An 11,126-nucleotide genomic window follows, 5' to 3' on the forward strand; every position below is an offset into this window, starting at 1 on the left:
AGTCAGTATGTATGCGTTGTTTACACACGACCTAGACACACGGGCGTGTCTGAGGCCATGTAAGGCACACAGCCTATTCATACAAGCGTGTGATCAAATTTGGATGGAGGACTTCTCTCTCTCGATTGCTAGCAATGAGCGGCCTAGTTCCACATTAGAGAAGGAACTTGAAAGGGTCACTGAGAAGGTTCATAATAAAGAGGGTGTTGATGTTCAAGAAGTAGCTGGGAGTGATGATGTTTTGGTTATGTAGGTTGATAGGGAGCAAGAAGTGTGGAAAGTTTCTTTTCATGATAAGTTGTTAGAAAGTACGAAAGGTAGAGATGATGGATTTGTTGATTTGGTTTAGGAGGAAATCTCACTTGAGGATGTGATGTTAAAGTGTCTCTAACTAGTGATTAGCTTTCCTGATTAGGTCTATAACATTATTAACAATAGCATGACTTCTACTGTGGTGGTACGTCTCTTGGGGAAAAGTATTGGGTTTCATGCTTTGTAAGGGAGAATTCAATCTTTGTGGATCCCAGAAGAAGATTTTTAGTTGATCGGTCTTGATAATGGCTATCTTTTAGTTAAATTCCACAATAAGGATGATTTTGATAATGTAACAGCCTGTTTTCAGTTAAACCAAAACAATGGTCTTGGGACCACAAATTTGAGTTCGGAAGAAAAATTATATTAGTATTATTTTATGGTCTGCATTATGATAGAAATATCGTATGAAAATTTCGAAAAAAAAATTTGGTTACATGTTTAATTTGATGTAAAGTACCAAATTGCATAAAGTGCAAAATTGAATTCTAGTAGCTAAAGGGATCAAATAGCTATGGAATTCAAAATTGAAGGTCCTTATATGACAAATAGACTATTTAGAGGAGTTAGTAGATAAACATGATTATTCATCATTGGAAAATTCAATAAAGAAAATGATGAAATTGGATAGTAAAAGATAAAAAGATGATAAATAATAACATAAAACAAAATATCATTATTTTATCATCTTTCCTAAAACAAAAATATGGAAAACCTAGCAATGGAAACCTAAGTCCAAGCAAGCTTATTTTGCTTAATTAGATCCGGATAGATCAAATACGGAGTTAGATCATGGAAAAGAGAAAGTAATGGATTAGTAGCTTTTGTGTACACGAACATTGTCAAGGTAAGTTCATATAATTAAATTGTATATTTATATGTTTGAATTGAATGTTATGCATATGAAATGAATAAAATTGTCATGTATAAGAATGGATCGCATATCCGATAATGTCTGACAAGTGCTAAGTCCCATTTGAACAAATGAAATTCGATGGATACAGGGTCCTTGAATTGGTTGTGGTCCTGCATATGTTGCGGACACACCACAGCTCGCAAGAGCGTCCCGTTATTAGCTCTCATAAGCATCCCGATATTGGCTCTCTTAAGTTACCCGATATATGTGGCTCTCACGAGCTTCCCGTTAATAGGTCTTATAAGCGTCCCAATTGGTTATGATCCTGCATATGTTGTGGACACACCGCAGCTCTTATGAGCGTCCCGATATATGGCTCTCTGGAGCTTCCCGTTTATGGCTTGTATGAGCTTCCCAATAATTGGCTCTCTAGAGCTTCTCGATAAAAGGCTCTCTCATGAGCTTCCCAATTAATGGCTCTCTGGAGCTACCCAATATTGGCTCACATGAGCTTCTTGTCATATGGCTCACATGAGCTTCTTATTATATGGCTCGAAAGGGCTACCCATTTATATGCTCACATGAGCATTCTTGAATACGAATTGACGGATATTATATGAATTTGTGGATTACAGTTTTGTGCACTTAGTGTGTACTACCCGTATCCATTGATAATTTTAAATAATTCAACGGGAAAGATCTTGATATGAAATAATATGAGTAAGAGATGAATTATTATTCGTAAATGCCTAAAATACATGAAAATGATGTTACTTGACTTGTTGAAAACTGAGATGAAAGATACATGTGTATGAAATTTGCCTGATAATTATATACATTTGTGATTATGAGTTATTATATGAATTACATGACTAACATGCTTGATGAGGATATGTTTTTAAATATTTGACCAATTTGATTTGAGCATGTTTAGTTTGCTTACCATAATTGTGATTAAGTGGTAAGTTAAATTTCATGTTATACAAAATTACTAAGCATTAAATGCTTACTCTGTTTTATTTCTCTGTTTTATAGTAATTCGAAAGCTCGTTGGGTTGGAAGCTTGGCAGAGATATCTCACGCTATCCATTAGCTCATTTCGGTATATTTAGCGAATCAATTTTGGTTATAATAGCATGTATAGATTAACTTGGCCAATGTTGGCATGTAAATGTTTTGTTGTGATTAGCCAATTGAATGGCTTGTATTGATTCAATTTGGGATATATATATGCATATGACTTCATCAGTTTGACATATATGTGGGTGAATGAATTAAAGTGAAAAGTAAATTAAATATGCATATGATAATTTGGACAATATAGTAAGTTTGTATATTTGGTTAATATGAGGTATTATGTCATGCAGAAGACTTGGTTTTGGCTTGATTTAAATGTTTTGTATTGGCTTGTGATTGTGTTAAAGTGTTAATGTAGGTGGAAAGAAATTTTGGATGAGAAATGTAATTTGGAAAGGGCCTATTTTTGTCCACACGAGCAGAGGCACTGGTGTGTGTTTCAATCGTGTGTGGCATACGACCTAGCACTTGGGTGTGTATTTTGACCGTATGTCCCTTGTATCTTTAAATTTCAAAACAGAATGCTCAAAATTTCTCACACGACCTGGTACAAGGGCGTGTGGCTTAGCCATATGACCCACACACCTAATTAATGCAAGTCAGTATGCTCACATGGCCTAGCACACGAGCGTGTGACTTGGTCGTGTGACCTAAGTTAGAATGCTCCCAAATTTGGACACGGTCGTTTGTCACTATTTTAAATGCCCACATGGCCTGACCACACAGGTATGTGTCCCTTGTACCTTGAAAAATTTTTGATGTTTTTCGAAAAATTTTCTAAGTACCTGGTTTACTCCCGACTTGTTTCTAATGTATGTTTTAGGCCTCGAGGGCTCATATAAGGGACATTATGATTGTTTTCTAATATGAATGCTAAATGATATGAAATGCGTATTATATGTTCTGTAAATTTTCGGTAATACTCTGTAACCCTGATTTAATAATAGATACGGGTTAGTGGTGTTACAGAGAAGGTTCTTATGGGTAGTCCATGGGTGAATTATGGATATTATTTCACAAGTCAACCTTAGAGTAAGAGTTTCTCTATTAAAGATCAACATCCTTATAAAGTCCTAGTTTGGGTCCGATTACTGGGTTTTCTTTTAGGTATTATACTAAGTGTTTGCTTTGTGTTATTACTAATGTCCTAAAAGTAGTGGTGAAAGTTGACTGCAACACCATGTTTGGAAAAAGAGGGCATTTTCCCACATAGTTGTAGTGGTGGATTTACCAAAACCTCTCACTTATTGTATTTTTATCGATAGAAGATACAAGTGGTGGAATATGAAAGCCTATTGGTCATATGTTATAAGTGTGGTTGCTATGGTCATTTAATGGAAGGTTGCCAAAAGAACCTTTCAGTGCCCATTAACCTACAAGTGGTGGTAAACAAAGATGACAATGCAACAAGACAACATGAAACACCATTGCTCTACCGCCAATGGTCCTTGGATACAAGTGCCTAATCGAATAAGGAAAATGAACAAATAAGACGATAAGGGTATGCAAGGAAAGTTAAGAAATGTGGAAACCAGATATCAATCTTTTCGATTTGGTCTTATGGTGCAAAATAAGAAAGATTCCTTGGGAAATAAAAGTAAGCCTATAAAGACATATTCTTATGCAACTACGTCAAACACTGTTAGAAAGGAAAAGAATGTGAGTATGGTGCATTTTAGGAAAGAGAACATAAGGCCCAATTTGTTAAAAGAGAACTAGTTCATGAACCTTTTGTAACAAGTGGACAGAATGTTTATATTGGATCGACTAAGCAAACTAATTAGAAGTCCATTATAGTATAAAAAAATCTAGCATTCCAAAAGATAAGTACAAGGTAGGCTCAATTGTTGAAGGAAGGATTGATGCGGTTATAAAGGATAAAACTCACATGTTCCCAAATAGCATGGATTTCAAAATGTCATACAAGTCAAATCTTTCAAAGTAAAAGAGCTATTTCCATGCAAGAGATGACGAATAAGGGATTAAATGTTCATAAAAAGGCAGAGATTAAGCTCCTATTACAACCTATTCTTGTAGGTTGGTTAACATCCCTATCCTAAGAGTTAGAAGTAAATGAGAATGATCAACGTAGTTCAAGTGAAGTAAAGAAGGTCAATGAGACACCTGAGGATGCGGATATAGCCTTGACTTGAGATAAGTTGTCATCTGTTTATTCTATTTTATTTCTCATGATTAATCTCTATTTTTGGAATTTTCAAGGGATGGCTAGCTCTAAATTCTTTGAATTTTTAAGAATTTATGTGTCATTATAGATTGAATTCGGTTACTCTCTTTAAAACCAAAATTAATGATACGAATGCAGACTATTTTTATTTTGAAATTGGGCTTCCCTTTCCTTTAGAGTGAAAGCAAGTGGGTTTTTGGTAGGATTTGGCTTTGATGGAATGATGATATGCGAGTTAAAATTTTGGAAATGGATACTCAGTTTGTGCATGTTTCTATCAGTACCAATTTGATTGCAATGGCGAGTTATTATACAACTATCTATGCTAGCACTAATGCTTCCAAAATGAGTTATCTTTGGGGGCACCTCCTTAATCTTTTACCGAGCAGTAATGATCTTTAGTTACTTGGTGGGGATTTGAATTGTATTTGTTCGACAAAGGATCAACATGGAAGGGCGAGTAATGGTAATGAAGTTAGTCGATTATTTAATGATTTCATTTTCAATGGTAGTTTCTCTGATCTTAGTTACCAAGGTCCTATATATCTTGGGGCCGAAGGGATTTGTATCAAAGGTTAGATAGGTTTCTCTACAACAATAATTGGAGTACTTCTTTTCCAAATACTATAGTATCTCATTTTCCGTAGATTGGATCATAATGAAGAGTGTGATGACCAGTCCTTATTGCAATGCCATGCCCAGTTTTTCTTTTAGAATTTATTTAGTAAGGATGAATTTAAGTTTCCAAGATACAATGTGAGGGGATTTTTTACCAACTTTGATACCTCGATCCTAGTTACCTTAGAGGCTCTTGTTGTAAAAGACAAAATGCACAGAGTCGTTATGGAAATGCAACCATTTGAAGCTTCTGGTGTCGATGGTATTCCAACCTTATTTTATCAAAAGAATTAGGATTGTGTTGGTGGTTCTGTAGTGAATTTGTACAGTAAGCCATCTTTGAGGGTTGTCTTCTAGATGAGGTAAATAAGACAATTCTTATTCTCATTCTGAAGCCTGAGAGCCCATATATGATTAAATAGTTTAGACCGATAAGTCTTTGCACAATTTTATACAAAATCATAACAAAGATTATTGTGAACTTTGTTAAGCCATTTTGCTTAGTTGGATACATCAGAATTAAATAAGTTTTGTACTGGGGCATTATACAACCGACAATATCATAGTGGTGTAAGAGATCATTCATTCTATCATGGAAAAAAAATTATCAAAAGAGGATGCATGACAATTAAGATTTATTTAAAAAAACGTATGATAGATTGGATAGGAACTTTATTGATGTGTTAGGATTTAATGCCCTTAGTTTAGTGATATTGTCAAATGTACTTGTAATTTTCAAATCGACTGGATTAATAAAATTCTATCATTCTTATTAATATCTTTTGTATAATGTCCTTAAATGGTTTTTGCATACAAAGTCAAGTGTAAGCAAATATTAGCTCACTAATTATCTAATGTTTAACTAATATTAAGTTGGATTATGTGGTTAGATCATAGTGTAGGAAGACTTATATTAGTAGATAATCTGAATGTTCCATAATCTAATCGAAATTGAGCAAGTCGATTAAAAGGTTATTATGTTGTCTATCAAGTTTGAACATGAGATACCTTATCTTAGGTATTGAAGTGGATAACTCTTAGAAGATAGAGATATAGATGTGACAATTTGGATTGAAAGTACATTAAACAGGATCTAAATAGAATAAATCCTAGATTTGTTTATGGATTTATTTGTTGTGGCATTCATAGTGTGGCTATCAGTTTATGGAAAACTATGTGTACATGAATCATATACATTGATGTATTAAAAGTCAAGGTTCAATTAGTAATAGAGGCGAAAGTTAATATGTTGGGTATATGAATTTTGTACGATATAACTTCACTTACAATAGTAGAATTCATATAACCCAATAAAGGTAAATAATATATTTCCGTCTGCATTACATAATAAATGAAAAAGTAGCGTAACCATGGGTCATTTGTCTAAAGACGACTGGTTTAATTTTAGTAAGTAGTTTTTTAATGAAAAAAATGTAATGGATATCATGAGATAAAATAGGATCATACTGGGTAAACGAATTTATCCCAAAGAGATTAAAGGTATCCTATGAAGGTAACACATATATGACAAGATATTGGACAAGCACTTCATAAGTCTTTTTTATAATGGTATGTAATAAGGGAAAGCTCAATAATAGTACTTTAGTGGAATTACTTCATGACTAAATAGTGTTGTAATTAATAGATAAAGAGTCAAAACTTAATTACAACTTATTTTAGCCCTAATTATATATGTTCAATCGATCACTTCGCTAGCTTGGTACGAATTTGAATGGTTTGCAATTGAATTGATGTGATGGATGAATTAAAAATAATAATTAGATAAATAGGTTACATGTATCACTATTTGTGGTTAATACATTTTCTTGCCATATGCAAGAGATTATTTGGAAATTAAATTAACGGTATATAAATAATATTTTAAGGAATATAAAAATAGTTGTTGGGTCGATAAAATTATATGAGTTGGTTTAAAGACCAGATAACATAAATAATTAATACTTAATATGAAAGACAAACCTGGAGGCCTATCTTTATAGTAAGGGGTGGCAACCATAGTATTTAATGTTCATAGGGAGTTGTTTCCACCCTATGTATTCCAAATAGGGAATATATGTTATTTTTATATTAAATTAATTACCCCTTGTTCAACTAAGACTCTTGTACTTTTCCCTATATAGAGAAATCATTGGCTAGGTCAAACAGACACCTCTTTAGTTTCGATACTCTTTCAAATCTAGTTTGATTTGTTTTTCCACAAAAATACTATATTTTGAGAGAGTTCGTATTTTGGTTTCTATCCTTTGAGAAAAATAATATTCCACTAAATATTAATGAAGTTTTCATTCTCTATAATCAGTTTGTGAAATTAGAGCCTACACTCTAAGCAGATCGGAGTTCAAGAATAATGCATAATATCATTTTGGTTGAAAGCCGAGAAACATTTAGACCGCTAAACTCAAAGCACAAATATTAATTTGGTTAGGGTTTATTATTATAAATAACACAACTACTCAATTTTAGAAAAATTTTAATTTTCGGCTATGCAACAAAATCAATTTTTAAACCAAAATTTTCCAACAAGATATTGGTATGCGTTTTTTTCTCATATCGTATAATTATACATTGTGTTAGTACTTCGTTTATGGGCCTAAACTGGAATGGTGTACAAACTGAAGGTTCTAATCCATCTAGAGTTGTGAGACAAGGGGGTCCCTTTTCCCAGTATTCATTTGAGTAAGAATGACCAAACTATTAGTCATATTTTTCTTTGTAGATGATTTGGTGTTATTTGTAGAAGCTAGTTAAGATTAGATATATCTTATTAATCGGATGTTGGATTCTTTTTTTCGTAGTTTGGGTCATAAAGTTAATAGAAAAATGACACAGGTTTTCTTCACGAAGATTATTTCCCCTCGTATACACTCTCTTTTTAGCAATGGATTGGGATTCTTGAATGTTGATAATCTAGAAAGATATCTTGGTATTCTCATTCTCCATAAGTAGGTAATGAAGGAAACTTATAATTGTTTGGTTCATCAGATACAATATTGTTGCATTGGTTGGAAGAATTACCCTTGCAAAATTTGTTCTAACTTCTATACCTATATACACGATGTAAATTGCGGTTATCCCTAAAAATTAATACAAAATTTTATTTGGGGTAACTCAAAAGATCATAGGGGTATAAATTAATGAGCTAGGCAAATATTTTTCGGCCAACAGATGAAAGGGGTTTTAGTATTAAAAGAATGGAGGTTAATAGCTCGCCTTTCAAAAAGATGATATTTCATTTGGTGGCAAGTGAGTCTCTTTCATGGTAGATTCTAATGGAGAATGGGATCGAACCTAATATCAATACATAGTTCCTCCTAAGGTTAAGGATATTATTATAGTTATAGCCCCACCTTTAGAGGATGATATAGTTTACGTTCTTAGATGGAAGTGGTCACCTCAAAAGAATTTTAGTTTAAGATAAGCTTACTTGTCTATTAATCCGAATCATGTTGATAGGGGCTATAGATGGAAGGTTATCTTGAAGTATAATGAGCCATAAAGGATTCATGTATTTTTGTGGTTAGTTTTTAATGAGAAGCTCATGACAAACGCTGAAAGACTTTGAAGGCATCTTAGAAGTAAAGTTGTCCATAGGCCGGGCCATGTCAAGTTGAGGCTTGGTTTGAAAATATTTTTGAAGCCCTGACCCATTTCGGATTAGGCTAAACGGGTCAGGGCTACCCAAAAAGTTCATTTTACTTTTCAAAAACTAATAAAATATTAAAAATAGACTTTATTTGCTATTTTATATATTTTTATAATTAAATTTTAATTCAGAAATACTTTCTTATTCTTTAAATTGAATTTGACCCAAATCGAAGTGAAAAAATTTCTTGTCTAAGCTTTAGCCCAAGTCAGGTCAAGCCTACTGGGCCTGGTGGGCTACCCGACACTTAGAAAGGTCTACTTGTGAATAATGTTAGTTGCACATTTTGTCTCCAATATAAAGGAGTTACTAGTCATGTTCTTTGTGGCTGTGATTATGAAGTCTGCATTTGGAGTTGCTTGATTCAACCAAATAAATTGAATGTGTTTTTATCCCTTTATCTATTGGTATGGCTTATGTCAACTTTATAAATCCTTATTATTTTCTCATAGAGACCATAAATCAGGACATTAAATTTGGTGTTATTTATTGGGGACAATGACGAAGAAGGAACCAGAGAATATTTGATGAGGAATTTGTTGATTCTGAAGGGTTCTTTGGTTGGTATAATTGAGTGACCAGTAATGTAATACCCCTTTTCTGATTCGATCACAGAATCCGAGCTATAGGATGCTACATTCGATGCTTGAGCAATGTCAATTAAATAAACATAATTTTTCCACAAATACAACAATATATTTTAAATATATGATTATTGAATCATTATATCATATCATTACTCAAATCGGGGTTTATACGAGCTCATGAAAGCTCTATCAATAACCCAGAACCATTAGAAGACTAAAATGTAAAATTTTTAAAAGTTTTAAAGTTGATATCGTGACATCGATTGTTCAATGCCGCCACTTCCTAGACAGTATACAAGTTTCCTTATTCAAGGACCCCATTGCAAAGTTTTCCAAATTATACTAGATGGATGTCACGACTTCAAAGGATGGCATTGCGACATCTAATGGGTGATATCGCAACCTTGAAGGAAGTAGCTAACTTTCCACCTAAAGACCAATTTGTAAAACTTTCAAACATTATAGAGTCGACGTTGTGACACCAAACAGGGGACGTCGCGACGAGGTAGCCTGGTGTCGCTACATTTAGGGTGTAAAGTTGCGACATTCACAATAGTCTACTAAGTTTTCATTTCCATACATTTTCAAGCTAACATAAGACTACAATGGTAGGCTATATGGCCTCAATTTAACATTCCCACGTTTATGATAGATCAATTTACAAACTCAATTCAACCAACATCATTGTCATGCATTACCAATACCATTTCCACATAACCACGATAAAAATATCATCATTCCTCACTAATTTATACCAATTCAAGCTTATGACATATATACCGATGCAATTTAAGTATCATTAACTCACATAATCTTGACATAAATCAACACAAAGCATAAACTATCTATACTTCATGCTTAACACTCAACTACACCGTTACCAAGCTATGCACCAATTCATCTTGTCCATTTATTTCAATTTATAACTTTTAACATACCAAACTCAAGCAAGTTATAAATCATCATTCATATTAATTATTAGCATCGAACTTGACCAAACCAAACATAAATTAGGTTATATGTCATGCTAAATATGAAAGCTTAACCATTACCACATAATTATCAACTCAAAATGACCATTTGCACAACAAGGTGCCCTTGTATACATGCCACAATATTAGACTCAAAATAGATATAATTATACTGTCTTATTGATAATGTATGCTTTACACTGATCCAACTTGGCAAGTTCCACAATGGGACAATCTCTAAGGGAAGGAAACAACTAGAGTAAGCATTTAGAATGTGTATTAAGTTCAAATGGAATTACTATGCTTACCTTCATCACTTAAAGTAAGATAACTACCAATCATTTTGGCGTACAAATTGGTTATTCTTGGCACATAATTTCGTAAGTAGTCACATGCTAACATTAACATCCAAATAAGTTACATATCATGAATAATATCACTTAACACTAAAGTAATCACATGTCACATATCAAGTTCTAAGCATATGCCATTTCATTTTCAATACATTTTCACGCTTTCCCATTTCAATTAAAATGAATATCGCTAGATGGAACTCTAGTGAAATAGACTCGGATGCACGGTGACTAAGTTGCTCAGTCGAGTTGAAATTACATCAGGTTACCCATTCAGGCTAAACTTATGTTACAAGTAACTCGAGAATCTACAACAAGGCTAGATCTCATTATATTACCTGAGAATTTGCAATAAGGCTAGACCTCGTTATATTACCCGAGAATCTAAAACAAGGCTAGACCTTATTATATTATAGGAGAATCTACAATATATGCTAGATCTCGTTACATTACCCAAGAATCTACAATAAATGCTAGATCTCGTTATAATCTATACAAGCAGG

Source organism: Gossypium hirsutum, chromosome A07, assembly GCF_007990345.1.
Source record: "Gossypium hirsutum isolate 1008001.06 chromosome A07, Gossypium_hirsutum_v2.1, whole genome shotgun sequence".
Lineage (NCBI taxonomy): Eukaryota > Viridiplantae > Streptophyta > Magnoliopsida > Malvales > Malvaceae > Gossypium > Gossypium hirsutum.